Source organism: Colossoma macropomum, unplaced genomic scaffold, assembly GCF_904425465.1.
Source record: "Colossoma macropomum unplaced genomic scaffold, Colossoma_macropomum, whole genome shotgun sequence".
Taxonomy (NCBI): Eukaryota; Metazoa; Chordata; class Actinopteri; order Characiformes; family Serrasalmidae; genus Colossoma; species Colossoma macropomum.
In genome coordinates, this window is record NW_023494789.1 from 48980659 (window position 1) to 48998757 (window position 18099).

At 40.2% G+C, this 18099-nt stretch overlaps 1 protein-coding gene across 1 annotated transcript in view; it reads left to right on the forward strand.

Moving 5' to 3' along the window:
• Nucleotides 1-3759: 3759 nt before the first annotated feature.
• The window catches only part of cntn4 (contactin 4), a 298829-nt gene continuing 284489 nt past the window's right edge, over nucleotides 3760-18099 (forward strand). The window contains exon 1 of the mRNA XM_036571557.1: nucleotides 3760-3900. The gene's annotated coding sequence lies outside the window, so the exon portion shown is untranslated. The remainder of the gene's footprint in view (nucleotides 3901-18099) is intronic.

The following is an 18099-nucleotide window of genomic DNA, read 5'->3' on the forward strand; positions in this document are numbered from 1 at the left end:
GCCCAGTTTGTTTCTGCTGTGATGCTGTATGCAGACAGTATAAGACGTGGCAGTAAAAGTCCCTGAGATGTGGGTTAGTGTTCATGGCCGTATTTCTCATGCAATTTACCACCGTTCTCTCGCGGAGTTCATGCACCGCCGCTCCGTTTCCAGCCTTCCCCGGCGTCACTGTATGCAAAGCAGACCCCAGTCATACCGCAGTGCACAAATGCACATAACAATGCTGTCAGCGGAGTGTCAAAACACTTCACACTCCCCACCCTGCAGTATTTGTCACTATAGACGGAGGGCGCCGTGGGGAGCCGGCACATGTCAATAAGCCCATGCTATTGATCAACATACTTACTGAGAGGCTTAAGATACTCTTGCTGACCCGTAGACCCTGCAGTCCCCGAGTCCACAGGTACCCATTGATCCACTGCACTGGGTTTGAGGGGGCAGGGAGGCGGGAATCTAATGGTATTGGGGGGACAAATGAACTCCTCCCGCGATGGATGGATGTGTTCTCATTAAGGAGAATGAATATTTTATCAGGTAATGTACATCTCAGGGTTTGCAGACCACTCTCCTGTGTGCTCGGTCTTGCTGCGCTAGACTGAGAGCCAGTCTTCAGAGGAAAAAGTCTCTATGAAGCCGTAACACAGCCGTAAGAGTCCTGTGAAGGAGGAGGGTTCAGGTAAAGTGGGTCACTTGAGTGGCTTTGCTGCTTTATCAGCCAGTGACAACAAAATGTGAATTGTTGTGATGCACATTTTATTGAAGAACAGCATTCATAAGGCTACATAAACGTAAGGCTTATTCCAACAAGCACTTACAAGCCTTTAGAAATGTCTATACGGACAATTTAGAGCTTAGATATTTACGAGGATTCAGTTATGATTTCTTTAAACTCAAGGCATTAATAGAGATACTAATAAGGTAAAAATGTATACAATATCATCATCTATAGGGTACTTTCTATTGGGAGGTGTCTGTCCCAAACCCTAACCCCTAAATTTACACCGAAAATAATACTTTTTTTATGTAGTTAAACACATTTTCATTTCTTTTAAACGAAGTTGAAGATGTAGATTTTAAAGTTTAATTTTGAAACAAAAAAAAAGTTTGTTAAAAATGCTGTCCCACATTTTTGTGTCACTACCGAAACACAGTTTTAGTCTGTAGGCGGAGCCTTATTTTAGCCCCGCCCCTGCATTTTAGAGCAGGAAGTGAGGCTGCATCCCTGTCCCTCATGGCCACATGGTGAGCAGTTAGATCCCATTGTTTTGAAGTAAATGTGCCCCAAAGCCTGAAAATCAGTGCAGAACATTAAGAATCATCATTAACGAAACACATTTTAATTTTTAATGAAAAATATGATGATTTTCTGTGTGAACAGCTGTTCAAAGCTGTGTTTGCTGGTCATGCACTGGCTGCGTTTTTGAGCTCAAAATGAGCCAAAATTGTCACCACCGAAACACTCACTACTGAAACATTTGGTAGTTTGGGTAGAGTTTTGACTTTCGGTAGTGATGAATAGAATGTTCATTCCTTTATTTCAATAAAATAAGCATATTTAAGGTACAGAGTCACTCAAATCAAAAGGATTTTAGTCTGAAGTCCAAGTCAGTCAAATCTACCAAATGTGTTTCAGCGCTGACTTCAGTAGAATGATGTAGGTTTATGTAGCTGTCATGTTTATGTATGTATTCAGTGAAGTGTTGGGGATGCTGCTTTATGTGAACAGAATATGAACTGACTGAAAGTGAATATGAAGTGACTGTATGCTGAATATGAATACATATTCAACTGATGTTGCATCATCATTGGTTTAAATACAAATACATTAAAAAGTTTATGGTAAGTATGCTTGCATAAGAATTTGTGTTCTTCGTTAAGGCTGTAGTTCTTCGTTAAGGCTGTAGTTCTTCGTTAAGGCTGTAGTTGCATCATTGTTAATAATGTCAATTATAATTTGTGATGATTAATTAACCGTATCTGTCTTGTCTGTTTTTTTATATAATAATACAGTGCTTAATGTTGTACTGACTTGTATTGCAGCATATTTATAATGGTAACAAGTCCAAGTCAGTTAAAACTACTAAATGTGTTTCGGCTCTGACTTCAGCAGAATGATGTAGGTTTATGTAGGTATCATGTTTTTCTATGCTGCTCTTCAGTAAAGTGTTCAGGATGTTGCTTAATGTGAATAGAATATGAATAAATGTGACCATATGCTGAATATAAATACATATTCAACTGATTTTGCACCATCATCGTTTTTAATTGACTAAATTAATAGTCAGTATGCTTTCATAAGAATTCCTGTTCTTAAGTGTTAAGGCGGCATCATTGTTAATAATATGATAAATATAATTTGCAATAATTAATTAACTTCAACTAAGTAATTAACTTTGTCTGCCTTGTCTGTTTTTTTAACAACAATACAGCGTGTGATATTGTACTGAATTGTATTGCAGCACATCATATTATTGTATCCTGACTAGCTAGTTTGCTTGTGTACTAGCTTGGGGCTGACAAATTAGCTTGTTGCTACAACCTTAGATTAGAACTCTATTTAGCACAGCGTTTCTTTCAAATATTGTGCTTCAATAATGTTGAAGATGCTCTTCAAGCAGGTGTGCAGTATAGTACAAAAGTCTGAGACCACCATTTATTTACTTTCCAGTCAAAATGGCCATTAAATACAAGTTAGTCATTTTTCAGGAGATTAGATATAAAATATACCACTTAAGGAAAGAAAAAGGACAGGAAAGGAAAAAAGTGAAGAAGAAAAAAAAAAGAGTTTCAAAAAACGATTAAGAGCTACAGTGATAATGTGGCTCCTAACAACCACCTGGAAGACCTGGTCGACACCAAAACTGCCCCCATCAGATAAACAGCACTTAAAGCTTTCATCTTTGAAAGAGAGGAGAAAATCAAGCTGCTTCAGATCTGAAAACATCCACAGGTGTTTCTGTCCATCCTTCCACTGTGAGAAGACGACTCAGCGCTGTGGGTCTGAAAGGATGTGTAGCTGTCAAGAAGAACCTCACTGAGAAAAGGAGACGGACACATCAAACAAAGAAGCTGGACAATGGACTGGAGTCCAGACCTCAACACCACTGAATGTGTTCAGAAAATGATCAACCAGCTTCTAAGACTGAACTTTGGAGGTGTGTCTGCAGATTCTTTGAGGAACTGAAAGTGAGTCTCCTGAGAAGAATGGAAGCTGGAATGAAGGTAAAGAGTGACTCACTGGACACAAACAGCTGAGATTAGACTGAGTTATTGACACTGCAAAATAAATAAACCGTGCTTGACTCTGAGCTAAACAAACGCAGAGTGACACTCGACACATCTCGTGGAGATGAGGATCCTCTGAAGGGCAGCGAGTGGCTCTCCGGCTGCAGGTGGGCGGTTTCGATGTTTGAAAAAACAAAAGTGTCCCACTTTACCTGAGCTGTCCGGCAGCGTTTGACTGCAGCCTTCAGAGGAGCTCTAAATGAGAACTAATTGCGCGCGAGGTGGGTTTTTTTTTTAGGTCACTCGAGGCTCGCTCGCGCCCTTTCCCTTCAGCTCTGCGAACTGCGTGGGAGGCGCCCGCCTCGAGCCACTCGGAGGCTGCGCGCGACGCCTCCTCCTGCTCAGCGCGGGATGCGCGTTCAGCTCCTCTCAGCACTGAGGCGCCGCCGAGAGTCTCGCGTCTTTCTCTCCTCGCGACCAAGAAGAGGAGTGTGTGCGCGTGCATGGTGAGTGCATGTGAGAGAGCGTGAGTGTGAGTGTGTGTGTGTGTGTGTGTGTGCGCGCGCGTGCGTGTGTATTTGTGCTCGCTCGGATGCTCGGATCGGCTCGCCGCGAGCCTCGGAGGGAGACTGCTCGCGCGCCCTGAGGAGGAGAGAGAGGAGTCCATGGTTCACAGTAAGTGGCTCTTCACTCGCTCTGTACTTAGACGGCGGTGCGCGGTCCTGCCGAGGTTCAGCCGACGGGGAGAGGAGTGCGTAGAGCGGGCGAACATCGGGCGGAGGGCGGGCAGAGAGCGGCACGGCTCGGTTTGGATTCGGTGGCACGTTATTTGTGTGGAGTGATGTTGGAGAAATGCTCGTATCGTCCACAGGCTTGCTGCAAGTATTAGGTCAGTGTTACACCTTAGTGGATGGTCTCACTTAAGTAGTACTACTAATAACAATAATAATAATAATAATAGTAATGATAATGATGACAAATATTATTATTGCTGCTATTTAAATACTGTACGATAATAATATTCATGTCATTATCGTCAATATTATTATTATTGTACTTTTTCTTATTATCTCCATCATTATTTTATAAAATTTTATATATTTTTACATTTTTATTTAACCCTATTTTGCATTTTTCCCCGCGTTTATTTTTCATGCTGTGCAATTATTTTGATTTATTTTTTAATATCCGCTGAAGGTTCCATTGCACTCTATTCTACACGCGTTTAATCGACTGGGCTTGAAGTTCAGCAGCCTGCGCGAGCGTTGAAGCAACTTCTCTCACTTAAAAGTGCTTAAATCGCCGTCGACCCGCCGACCTTTCCTCGAATTGTAAGCTCCAGCTGCTGAGCTCGTGTGCGGGTGTGCGTTACCGAGGCTTAGCGGTCATGGTGATGATCTGTAATGGCCAGACTGAGACCGAGCCACATGGAGCCCATCCACGAGATTGGCGTTGCCTTTCACAGATGAGAAGTGCAGATGTTCGATAATCTGCTCTCACTGTCCCCTGTCGCTTAATCCGGGTGGGATTTGACGATTAGAGCTGACCACTAACTCCTCTCAGAGGAGCAGGCTGGGCCTGACCACACTCAGCAAACCTTCCCCAGCTCGCTCATTAGGGCTGTATACGTCCAGAAGTTTGTAGACAGCAGCGTTTCTGCTGAAATTAACAGGGATTTTTCACAGTCTCGGCGTAGTGAAGAACCCAGCTGGCAGGGGACGTTCCCATAACTTTGGCTGACGTTGCCTACAAGTTCTAATAATGTTTAAAAAAAACCTTTTAATGTTCAAAGAACGTATTGAGGACGTTTATCATTTCAAATAATGTTCCCACAAGGTTACATATTGACTACACTCTCAGAAATAAAGGTACTAAACTGTCACTGGGGCAGTTCCCGTCTTGTCACTGGGGTGGTTCCCTCAAGGGTCCATCTCAGTACCTTTAGTCAGGGAACATAACTGAACCATAATCCACTGAAATGATATGTTCTAAGCTGTACTGACTCCACACACCCCGTCTCGTCTCCAGGCTTTTATTTTACTGTTCTGTTTTAAAACATTCGGTTATGAAAAGGTACAAATACAAACTTTTCACCTGGAGAAACTTATTTAAGGTTCACAATCAGACCTTAAAACCACTGTTGTAGCTTTGAGGGAACATTTACACTGTTTGTACCTAAATGAATGAAACTGTACCTGCACAGAACCTTTATTTCTAGCAGTGTATGACAATGTTTTAACTGCACCATTTGAACGATGATTTGAGGATGTTGTCAGGGCCACAGATTATATTACGTGATGTTTTTATAGGACGTTCTTCTGGGAACCAAAAAAAAAAAACATCCTGCTGAAAACATTAATAGAACATGTGTGTAATATTTTCATTACGTTTTTTAGAGCAAAACATTTCTAGCTGGGAAGATGTAATGTCATTCAGAGTGGTTTGGTGTGAACGGCTCCGTTCTAGAGTCAGAATTGTTGACAGTGGTGGTGATAGGAACCAGACGTCTGGAGAGTTTAAAGCTCCCTCACAGAAAGCTGCCACAGGAGATGGTTATGAATACAGTGCCTGAGCACACTTTCTGAAATCTGTTTCAGGCAGGGAGGTGCAAATAAGGCAAAATAGTAAATAAAACACTTTTTTTTTCAGATTTTACCACGATCAACATTCCATATAAGAACTCAGAAGACTCGTGTAGGTTCACTGGTGGTTTTGGATAGTAAAATAAAATGGCTATATTTGTGTTGTAGTCATGGCGACCCCTGGTTCCCTGGATCACCACCACTGTAAAGAAATCTCTAGAGTCTCTACAATCAACCATTTCACACCAAACTACTCTGAAAGGCTCTGTTTACATCTCAAATTATGTCATTTTTGTAAAGAAACTAAAAAACTGTAAAGAAATCTACAATGTCTAAATGAAATCACTCTTTGTTTAACGTTAACAACTAAATTCTGGAGAAAATATGAAAAATCTATTCTTCTGGGAAAGTTTTACAGTAGATGTTGGAACATTGCTGTGAGGATTTGATTGCAAGCGCATTAGTGAGGTCAGGAACTGATATTGGATGGAGCTCCATCACTCCAGTACCCATAGTTCTGCTCCACAGCCCAATGCTGGGGGGGCTCTATAGGCCTTTGCCCTGGACATGGTGACCTGAGACTCGTGTGCGGCTGTACTAGAGCTTCCTATTCTACTGGTCTATAGAGATTATACAAGCACAGTGGTGGGTGGCCCTTAAAGTGCGCTCATGAGAAGCGCTGTCTGGATACTTTTGGATACAGAGCGTATCTCATCTCATGAATTATTCAGTCGTACTCCCAGGTTTAGTGTCACGGCTTAGATGATGTCATAGGGAGACGCTCGGACTAAATAACATTGAACTCCGCTTCGTGTTTATGTGGCTGGGGAGACTAATCCTAGCATCTGTCGCACACCCTCGCAGGCTGCGGCTCTGTCGCGGCTCTGCTGGTGCCAAGTGGATGCACGTATTTGAACCCACGGCTGCCAATCCAGCTTTTTTATGGACCATTTTTTGGATGTCAGTCACTGTCAGTGCAGAATGAGTGTGGCTTCCATTGGTGCTGTGTGATTGTCCTTTACTGGCGTGTTAAGGTTATCAGCTTTAATCCTACAGTTAGAAGATAAAAGCAACTGAAAGTGCCACTGATCCGATAACAGGTATCAGCAGCTGTCGGAAAAAAAAACATGTACAGTCACATGCAAATGCAGGAGTAACACTTCATCTACAGAGAATCTACAAACTTAAATCTGGCATTTTCCTGGACATTTGAGTGCATTAGTTCTATTTAGTTGCTACATTCAACATGATGGAAAAAGTAAAACAGAAACATTAAATGTGCTATAACTTTTGCCCAAGCCACATTTTATACACACACACATCATCTAAGCCACATTTTATATAAATTACATATTTTTCCACCAATATCTTACATTCAGCAGCTAAACAGTAATTGTACATTAAAAAGTGCAAAAGATATTTTCACCTTGAAAATCAACAAAACATGTCATTGGACCAGAGGTGCGCAAACTTTTGCCTATGAATGCATATCTCCATTTTATCTTATACATCATTTAAACACAGCCACTGTCTTACGTTGTGTAAAGGGCAGAGCATTTCATGATGGATGGATCAGAAACGCTCCAAAATTGCTAAAAGCTTTTTACATGAACTCACCATAAAAGTCAAGAATGTGTTTGATTTCGCCTGTAAAGCTACTGTTTTGGGTTCATACATGGGTTTTCAGTACGCTGGAGTCGATATTGGGACAACAGAGGAATGAAACAGTTCCGTCTTCTGATTCGGACACAAATTTAGTTCAAAATAGCACGGAGTTGCTTGGTAGTGGCGCAAAAGGTACAGCAAAGCAAAACAACATCACTGTCCACATATTAATGTTCTGAGATAAAGTAGTGTTTGAGTAGTAGTATAAATGAAGTATATAAATATATAATTATTTCATTTCATTTTAGCGTAGTCGGTTTTAAAGAACACGTGTCATATCGCTGGCATTGCGCCATCTTTATTTACAATGGTGATGAATTTTTATGGCCAATTCAGATTCTGATTACATTACAGCCAAATTAACCGATATTTATTTTGATTTATTTTGATGATTTTTATAAACATTTATAAACCTTTTAAACTCCATACTCACACTGTGTACAACAATGAACACATCAAAAAGAACAATGAGCCAAAGCCATATAAACAACACTATGTGCTCTTTAATGAGCCAAATTTGCATTTTAAAGGGCTCATATTGTAAAAAAGTTACCTTCAATTTTTTAAAATAAGTTTGATATAATTTAAACCATAAACTAACATTTCAAGACATATTATTCATTACTCAGTCCATACAGTCCATACATGGAAACTAAGCTCAAAAACAGCCTGTTTTGAATTTGTTTTCTCTGATGTCACAAAAACTAATGCATTTACATATCGTCACTGTCCAATGAAAAACATGTATCTCATTTTTTTGTGACTTTTGCTTTTCTGCATCATTTGAGCTCAGCGGCTGTCCTTTACATTGTCTGAAAATTTCATGATGACTGGACCAATAGAAATGCTCCAAAATTGCTTGGAATAAAATCTCTTTCCATTAACTTACATTGAAAGTAAAGAGGGTTTTTGCCCTCTCCTGTAAAGTTACTATTTTGGAGATACTTGTTTTTCTTTGGACAGCGATGATATATTCCCCTATTCATCCTGCAGCAGTTTAGCCCCGCCCATTCACACTGAAGTTATAAAGAGTATTTCAGCATAGTCTGCTTTGTGAATAAAGCACAATACAGGGCCACCGATCAGAACAGAGCTCATTTACATATATCAGTCTTAAAGGCACAGTAACAGCCTGTTTTTGGAACAGCTACACAAAAGCCATAAAAAGACCCCAGACATAAAATAAAAATGATATTAGCCCTTTAGGTTTTTAAATGAAAAGTCAGTTGTCTATTCAGTAACAAGCAAATGAAGTGCTACACTGAAAGAAAGAGGCGACTGGCTGTTTATCACAGTATATAATTATGCTGTGACACTTACGGCTGTGTGCAAAAGTTTGTCAAAATACATTTGATGTGTTGATTTTCTGAGTGAAAATAAGTTAACACATCCTGTACAGATAACACACTTAAATATAATGTTCTTCTGCTCATTTAGCACAGTTTTTATTTATTTGCTGAGCTAAACATATTAAGAAAAGAATAAAACATAAAATACTAAATATGGCATTTTGTATGCAAATAACCAGCAATTGTGCATTAAAACGTGCAGAAAATAAGAATGCATGCAAAAATACAGCACAAGTGCACTTAACTACCTCACGTTATATATCTAATATTATTTAAAATGTTAAATTAATCGATCGTCATTTACGCGTTTGGAGCCAAAATCTGCCGATTCCGATCTCGGCCCGATTACAGCAGTCAGTGCTGGGACTAATACGAGTTTACTTGAATCCACTTTGTGGGGTAACGAGGCACAGTTGGCTGTGAATTTGTGAATATTGGCTTTTAAATTGGACGGTAAGCATATTTCAATGTTATTAAACAGAGTTTGTGGTGGTGCTGGTGAATGTTGTAGCACAAGGTTGGCCCGAAGAGAAGTGAATTGTGTAGAATGACCTTCTGGGCAGTCGGTAGCCACGAAGACTGACAGAGAGAGAGAGAGAGAGAGAGAGAGAGAAAGCGAGAGAGAGAGAGAGGGAGGACAGTCTTTTCACGGTGAGTGTGCTGCAACCTAGCAGCCTGTCAGAAGTGATGTAGTGCAAAAGTGACATTAAAAAGATTCTGGGGTAGTTACATTTAGAGACATGTCATAAAAATTTCATTGGAAGGTTGCTGCTGGTAGAAGTATCATTGAGGGCATTTCTATTTTATGTATGGATATTCTTTTCTCTCTAAGAAAAGTTTCCTAAAATTGTAGCTAACGGAGCCCAACACTATGCAGTGGACACACATACGTGCACACTGTCCTTTTAACTAATAAAATTCATTTACATTTTGTCAAGACAGACGTTTGGTCAATGTTTTTGTCTTGTGCTTTTCCTTTACACTCAGTCAGATGACTGCATGTAAGTGAGCTCTGCTTGCATTACGCAAGAACATTCTACTCCCGGCATCGCAGAGAAATATAACATTCAGATGCAGTAAAATGAATAACATGCAGATATTTTAGTGCAGTAACCCAATTAAGACATCATCAAATATCAGTTTCAAATATCGCTCTAAACATCTGTCCAGTTTTAAGTATTTATCTGCCGATACTGATATGATTCTGATATCATTGTGCATCCCTATTTTCCAATATTGCATAATTAAATGTTTGTAGTGGTCTGCTGTGAAAATTTACCAGCCATCTTCAGGTTATTGAGCTTAAACTATTGAAAATAAAGCTTCCTGCTTTTTGTTTTGGGGTAGCCCTGGTCAAATTACATGTTTTATTGTTTTTCTCAGTGAAAAGAAGTGAACACCCCCTCTACAGAGAACACACATCTGCACATTTCAATGTACAGCTGTTTACTTGCTGAATTTGTCATATTGGAAAAAAATAAAATGTGGCCTGTGTAATGAATAAGGCATATTATAATTTTATTTTTTTCCAATATGTCAAATTCAAATAAATAGAAATTGTGCACTAAAACGTACGTAGAAAATGTCATATTTAAGAGTGTTCTCTGTAGAGGATGTGTTTACTTACTTTTACTTAGAAAATCAACAAAACATGTCATTTGACTTTTGCATATGATTGTATCTGCCTTGAGATTTGATCTTCACTTTTAAAATATAGTGAATTCTAGATATTGTATTATAAGTTAATTAGTGATATATGATTATTGTATCTTCTTCTTCTTCTTAATATTTTTCTGCAAACCTTTATTCACTAACTCGTCCCATCCTGTTTTTGTCAATTTCTAGTTTTAGATATTGACACCATTCCATATCTGAAATGTTCACTCTGATCAGGAATGGTATGTTTGTATGCAGCTTTTTGATCAGATGTAGGGTTTTCATAGAATTATTGTTAAATTAAGTAAGTTTTAATGTTTTTGCACCCCACTTATATCACGAAAGTACAAGCACACTGGTAACATCCTAGCATCAACGTGGGATACCATAGCAACTGCTTGGCAGCATCCTAGCAACCACCTAGGATACCATAGCAACTACTTACCAACACCTTAGCAACCACCTTAGCAACCACCATGAGTACCATCACAACCACCTCGCAATACCCTAGAAACCACCATTCCATAGCAACCACCAAGTAAAACCCTAGCAAACACCACAGATACTATTGCAACCATATAGCAGCATCCTACCGACCACCAAATATACCATACCAACCATAACACAACACAAAAACAGATAGCAACATCCTAGCAACCACCTAGCAACACCTTAGCAACCACTGAGTGTACCATAACAACCACCTAGCAACACCCTAGAAGCCACCATACCATAGCAGCCACCTACCAAAACCCTCGCAAACACCACAGATACCATATCAACCACTGCAACGCCCTAGCTATCACCTGGGATACCATAGCAACCACCTAACAACACCCTATAAAAAAAAATATATACCATAGCAACCACTTGGCAAAATCCTAGCAAACACCACAGATGTTGCAACCATATAGCAACATCATAGCAACCACCTGGGATACCACAGCAACCACCTAGCACCACCTTAGCAACCACTAAGAGTACCATCACAGCCACCTATCAACACAAAAGAAACCACCATACCATAGCAACCACCTAGCAAAACCCTAGCAAACACAACAGATACCATATCAACCACATAGCAACACCTGGGATACCATAGCAATCACTTAGCAACATCCTAGCAACCACCAGAGATGCTATAGCAATCACATAGCCAAACATGAGCAACAGCCTAACAAATGAGTAAAATACACCAGCAACCATCTCGCAACACCTGAGCAATGCAGAACAATCACAGTGCTTTTTCTTCAGGAGGTGCGCTTTTCTAGATCTCAGTGTTATCCAGTGTTCCTTTCTCAGGCATGTTACAGACCAGTACAGCTCTGATCATCATTCCGAACACATCCAACAATTTATGTACCGCTTCCTAATTCCTACTAACTACCTGAAACATGTTAAGTTGCACAGAACAAGCATATTAGAATCAGAATCATTTTTCACATTCGTCTGGCTTAACATTGCCGAAGACAGTGATTCCAGACTCTCGAGCTGTGTGACAGTGTGTGTGAAAGGCTGCACCATTTTGAAAACAATGTGCAGCTCCATCCACTAGTGGAGCTTGTTTTCTTGGACAGCTGCACTGCTCCATTTTTACTGTGGCCTCCTTTAGGGAGAAGCTGAAGGATCTCTCAGGACCTCATTGCTGCTACAGAGTCCCTGGAGTGAATGCAACTCTTGGGCGTCCAAAGCGTAAATCTCCCGTCCTGCTCGAGCGCAGAGAAACGCGGTATCCATCGCATTATTTACATACAGAACAGACCCGGCTGGGCGCTCATCAGAAAACTTATTTCTCTCCCGGTTCTCAGAGGTCCGTCGGGGTCTTTTCTAAGGACTTTCCTCCTGTACAGTAAAGCAGGGTGAAGTCACACAAACAAAGACAAATGCTCCATGTCACTCCCGTGGAGTCGCGCCCCCCCCCCTTTTTCTGCTGCACTCTGCTGAATTTTAAAAGTAAACAGCAGCGGCGCCTTCTTTTCTTTTTTCACCCCTCAAAGCATCATTATGTGCGGGGAAGCTGTGGACTCGCAGAGGCTTGTAGGCCTCTCATGACACATTAAGATGATTCCCACCCTCCACTCGCTGTGGAGTCTCCAAGTTTGTTGTTTTTTTTTCTGTTTTGCTTCTCTCAGACTCTTTTTATCGAGAGGCGGTGAGTGTCTTACTTCAGAGCGAATATCCTGGGTTTCTCTGACACTTGTGTGCCACACAGCAGGTCTCATGGTAGCAGCGGCACTGAAACGAGTCCAAATGATGTCAAGGATCAGAGACGTTTACACTGACAGCAGCGCAGGGCTGCCACTACTGAGGTTAAACAACAGGCCAATTAAAAAAGGGGAATTCCACCCTTTTTATCAAATTTCCTGCATAATTCAATTGTTGAGATGTAAACAAAGTCATTCGGAATGGCTGATGTGAAAGGGGTCATTGTACAGATTGTGCTCAGTGGTGGTGAATGGAACCAGACGTCCGACTAGCTTAAAGTCTCTTAAATCTCTCTCATATGAAATTGTTATAAATACGCTGCCTAGACAAACCAGTTTTGCCATAAATATTTGGCCTAAGACATTTTTTAAAATCTATTTGTGGCAGAGAGATGTCGTCTTAAGCAAAAGTTTGGGCGCCGAATGATTTTTTTTAATTTTCTGAGTGAAACAGAGAACATACCTCTGCACATGTTAATGCATCACTTTTTTGCTAAATTTAACACATTTGGAAAAAAAAAAACAAACAAACACAAAATGTAGCCTGTGCAAAAAGTTCTGGTGCATTTTATATTCTATATAAAATTATAGATTTCTTTCTTCCATAGGTTTCTTTACAGTGGTGGTGACAGGAACCAGGGGTCACCATGACTAAAACATAAAAATAGCCATTTTTTTTACTATCCAAAATCCAACTAATCCTACATTTTTATATATGTAATAGTGATCATGGTAAAATAGTGATAAATCTGAAAATTGTACCTTTTCTTTGGGTTTATTTTGCCATACAACAGCCTGCATGTACTATAAGTAAGTAAATAAGTAAGTAAGTAAACAAGCAAGCAAACAAACAAACAAATAAATAAAAGCTATTGTAAAAGCTACATTTATAACCATGTAACACATGTAATAACTTCTCTAAGAGAGCTTTTAGAGGTATTAAAAGCGTCAGACGTCTGGTTCCATTCACCACTACTGCGAATGGTTGTGCGCAAAAAGAAAGGCATATTTGACATTAAACCTCTCTGAATGCCTTTGGATGTTAACAGATAAATTCTGGAGAAAAATGTAGAAAATTCGACAGAATTCCCCCTTTATTAAAAACGCCATAATGGACGCCTCTGTCAGTCTGTTTCTCACTGTAGGACAGAACAGCTGGAGTATTCAAAATATGCACCTTCGTCAAGCAAATTGCCAACGTATTACTGCTGATTTATCAACGATTTATTTTTTCACAAGTAATCGAGTCTAATTGAATAATGAGCCCTAAAGCAGTGCAGCCTCCACCATCTAAACAAGGCAGAAACAAAACAACCTCCCCGCTCAGGTTGTCTTCCTAATGCAGTTCACTTCAGCGATGTTTGAAAACGGCGCATTGAATGCAGCGCACATACGTACAGCCAATGCCAAGAAAAGCCTCTCGGCTGATGGGATGTTAATAGTGTCCCGGACTGTGGCTGGGGAGGCGGAAGAGCCGAAGGAATTAAACCTATAACTATTTAAAGAACAGAAGCCACTGTTTGGCCAGCTCTGTCATACTGCACCCCAATGGACCTGCGTTTTCTTCTTACAGCCGTGCTGTACGGCATCATGTTTTATTCCATGAGACTTGGTGGAGCAGACGGGGACGTGTGGCAGCGCTGTGGGTTTCTTTCATGCCACCACTCTTCTTAGAGGCTTTTTAAAGCATCCAGCGTCGTAACCAAAAACCCGCGAGCCTTTAATGCTCCCAGCGCCGGCTGGAGTTGAAGGGCGACGTATGAAAGAGGCAGAAAGTCTTTTAAGAAGTGGCTTTAAAGAAGCGCTGAGTGATTTCGGCGAGGAGAGGAAAGAGGAGGGCGATGTACAAAGGACACAGAGGACAGGGCACTGGCATTTTGTAAAATAACTCTGAAATCTTTTGTGCGCTATTTCTTTTTTAATTGCGGGGTCTCGGAGGGACTTTAAGCGAGCGGGAGCCGAGCACCAGATACAGGGGGCGCCTGAAGGATTTTACCTTATTACCCCTTTCATACCCTTTCAGACAGAGCGATCTACGATGGCACGGCAACGCTTCAGTAACAGCAGTTGTTCTGCCTGAAAGGGGTAGAACACCCTTTTTTACGCCGTCTTGAAATTGTCTAGGGCCAAGGTTTTGTTCCACTTTACCTTCTGTCTGCAAGAGAGCGCCATTACTATAATAGCTGCAATGCACTGAGTGCATATAGAAATACGGCTCAGTTTGCTTGAAGAGCTGTCAGTCACTCTAACTGACAGCATTCGGTGCCTAAAGAGCCATCATATGCTGTCAAAACTAAGCATAAAACTCATTAATCAATTCACACTCTTAGTCAACATGTAAACACGAACGGTTTATGAAAAACAAGTTATTTTTGCATGTAAATATGTCACAAACAAGCCCTTGTCTGAAAGTCCTGCATGTGAATGAACAGTTTCTAAAAATTATTTGGTGTTTAAAAAGGGAAATCCAACACTTCAACATTTCTGCATAATTGAATATGTGAGATGTAAACAAGGTCATTCAGAGCGGTTTGGTGTGAAACGCTCTGTTCTAGAGAAACTTACAGAGTCAGAATTGTTAACAGTGGTGGTGATAGGAACCAGACGTCCACCTCTAAAAGCTCCCTCGCAGAAAGTTACTACATGAAATGGTTATGAATTCACTGCCTGATGACTGAGACACTGTTTTGTGATAGGTTTCTGCCTAAAACCTTCTTTTTTGTATTTTTCACTTCTTTACTATTATCAATATTAAATATAAAAACTACATAAAGACATGTTTTCATAATTTCTGCATAGTTAGATGATTATAACATAAACTAAGTCATTCAGAGTGAATTGGTGCTTCATTCTACAGCGGCTGTCGGCAACCCGAATGTTAAGAAGAGCCTTTTTGTCCTTTCAGCAAAAATCAAACCACTTTGGGAGCCACAACATTTTATGTCCATTTTACCATCTTGGCTGTAAATATGTCTCAATATGTGCTGATGTACTAGAATAGGCTCAAAAAAATACTATATAAATGAAAACACAGACTTACTCTGCTCTGCTTTAAGCTTTAGCTCAGCTATAGCTGCTTTTCTCACATCTCCAGCAGGAAACTTTTCCTCAAACGTGGAATAGTTTCTTGTAAAATGTCTCCCAACGTTTGATTTTTTTTCTGAGGCTGAAGTCGCTTCTCATTCACCAACTTCTTGTTCGAATTTTCCTGCTCCACCTTAAATGGTTCCTGAGGTGCCAGAATGTAACTGCTTCACTGTTTAAGGTGGAACGAGAAAAATTGAACAAGAAGCCGATGAACAAGAAACTGACTTCAGCTTCGTGATTTTTTAGTGTTTGACAGTTTCTCGTTGCAGATTAAACGTATAAATGCAAATAAGTCCATTCATCTCCAAATTATCGAAGTTCATCTTAAATCTCTCTCCTTTCCTTTTTCATTAGCTTCTAGCTAGGCAAGATTGTTGTCTGTGTTGCTATGGTGACAGTCTGTGTGCTGAACATCAGGGTTAAAGGGTGAATCAGCAGTTCTACATTAACTCCAGTTTTCAAGACCATTTATTGTTAAACTGTGTTGAACGATCAGCAGAGCTTTATTTTACTGTAAAGGAGGATTATTTTATTTTTACTTACAAATCTGATTCTGCTGTGGAGCAACGGCAGGACAGTAAAAGAGCCTCATGTGGCTCCGGAGCCGCATGTTGCCGACCCCTGATCTGGAAAAACTTGAAGTCAGAATTGTTTACAGTAGTGATGAATGGAAACAGATGTCTAAAGCATTTAATACCTCTAAAAGCTCCCTCACAGTTATTTGTATATGCAGGCCATTACAGTCCCTGAAGAAAACCTATTTATATTTTCCACTATTTTCCCATCATCAGCTTTACATATAAAACTCAGAAGACTCATGTAGGTTCACTGGTGGTTTTGCATAGTAAATAAAATGTCTATATTTGTGTTGTAGTCATGGCAACCCCTGGTTCCTATCACCACCACTGTAAAGACATCTGAACCATTTCACACCAAACCACTCTGAATAACTCATGGCATTTTTACTTTTTGACATGTTTTAAGTCCATTAAGCTGTTGCAGTGCCAATTCTGTGCCACTTAAAAGGGGTCTGTATACGCTGTGAAGGAAATTCCAACACAATTGTCTGTTTTTTTGTCAAGGCTTTGCCAGTGTCAATTAAGGTGGGACTTTAAATTCATTAAGTGAGCTCAACGCAAACGCATGACAGTCAGTGCTGAGGACTTAAAACCTTCTTAAAGGTCACGAGCAGCACTTAATGAATTTCAAGTCCTCCCTTCATTGACAAGGACTAAAGCCCTGAGCGGTGGAAGGCCTGCCAACAAACCTGTTGGAATAAATATGGAAAGTCTGAGGACATTTTCTCCTTTATTGCCGTCTGTGGGAGTGCAGGCGACCAATATATTCACGGCATAGTAAATAGATCCACTTCATTTGACGCTGAGCTCCCCTTCTGTCAGTTTAAAAGGCAATACATCGCTTCCCTTCCCGTGAAAGTAATTCTTTCTCTTAGCAGGTCGGCATCGTTTTTATGAGACGTCCTTGCCATGTATAATCGCACAAAGCTTTATTGTTTAACTCCCTTGCTGCATGTAATGGTCCTCATTTGTGAGTGTCAGTAGACTGTACACAAATAGCACCATCATTCATTTTAATACCACCATTAAGCTTTTTTTTTTCTTTTTTTTATTACTTCTTAATGTCCAGCAATGTGAATGGATTTGTGGACAGTCATTATTTCAGAGGATTTCATAAGGCTGCCTGCACATTAAAGTGATTTTTTTGGACATATATAATCTCTAGTTGGACAAAACATTTGCCTTTTATTCTCTGGATTTCAGGAAATGCTGAATGTTTATAAGGCTGTTATTCAGTGGTGTATAAGCTCAGTTCAGCTTGAGTAAAGCTATATGTTTTAATATGAGGTTTGGTGGTGCTGATGTTTGTGAAAAGGGACACTAACTGGTCAATTGGAGATGATAGGCGATGTTTGAGTAGCAGAGCTGGGCGATATGGCAAAAACATAATATCAAAATATTTGATGACATTTTCATGAAAATATGATACGTATCACAGTGGTTTTTGAGAGGTTTGATAAAGCCGGGCCTGTGATGTGAGATGGTCGGTGACGGAAATGAACAAGTGATGCAGGCAACGGCCAGTGAGAACGCTAGAATAGAGAAAAATAGACTATAACATGAGGAGAGAGAGAGGGAGAGAGAGAGAGAGAGAGAGAAAGACAGAGAGAAAGACAGAGAGAAATACAGTAGGAGAGAGAGAGAGAAAGAGAGAAAGACAGAGAGAAATACAGTAGGAGAGACAGAGAAATACAGAGAGAGACAGAGAAATACAGAGAGAGAGAGAGAAAGACAGAGAGAAATACAGTAGGAA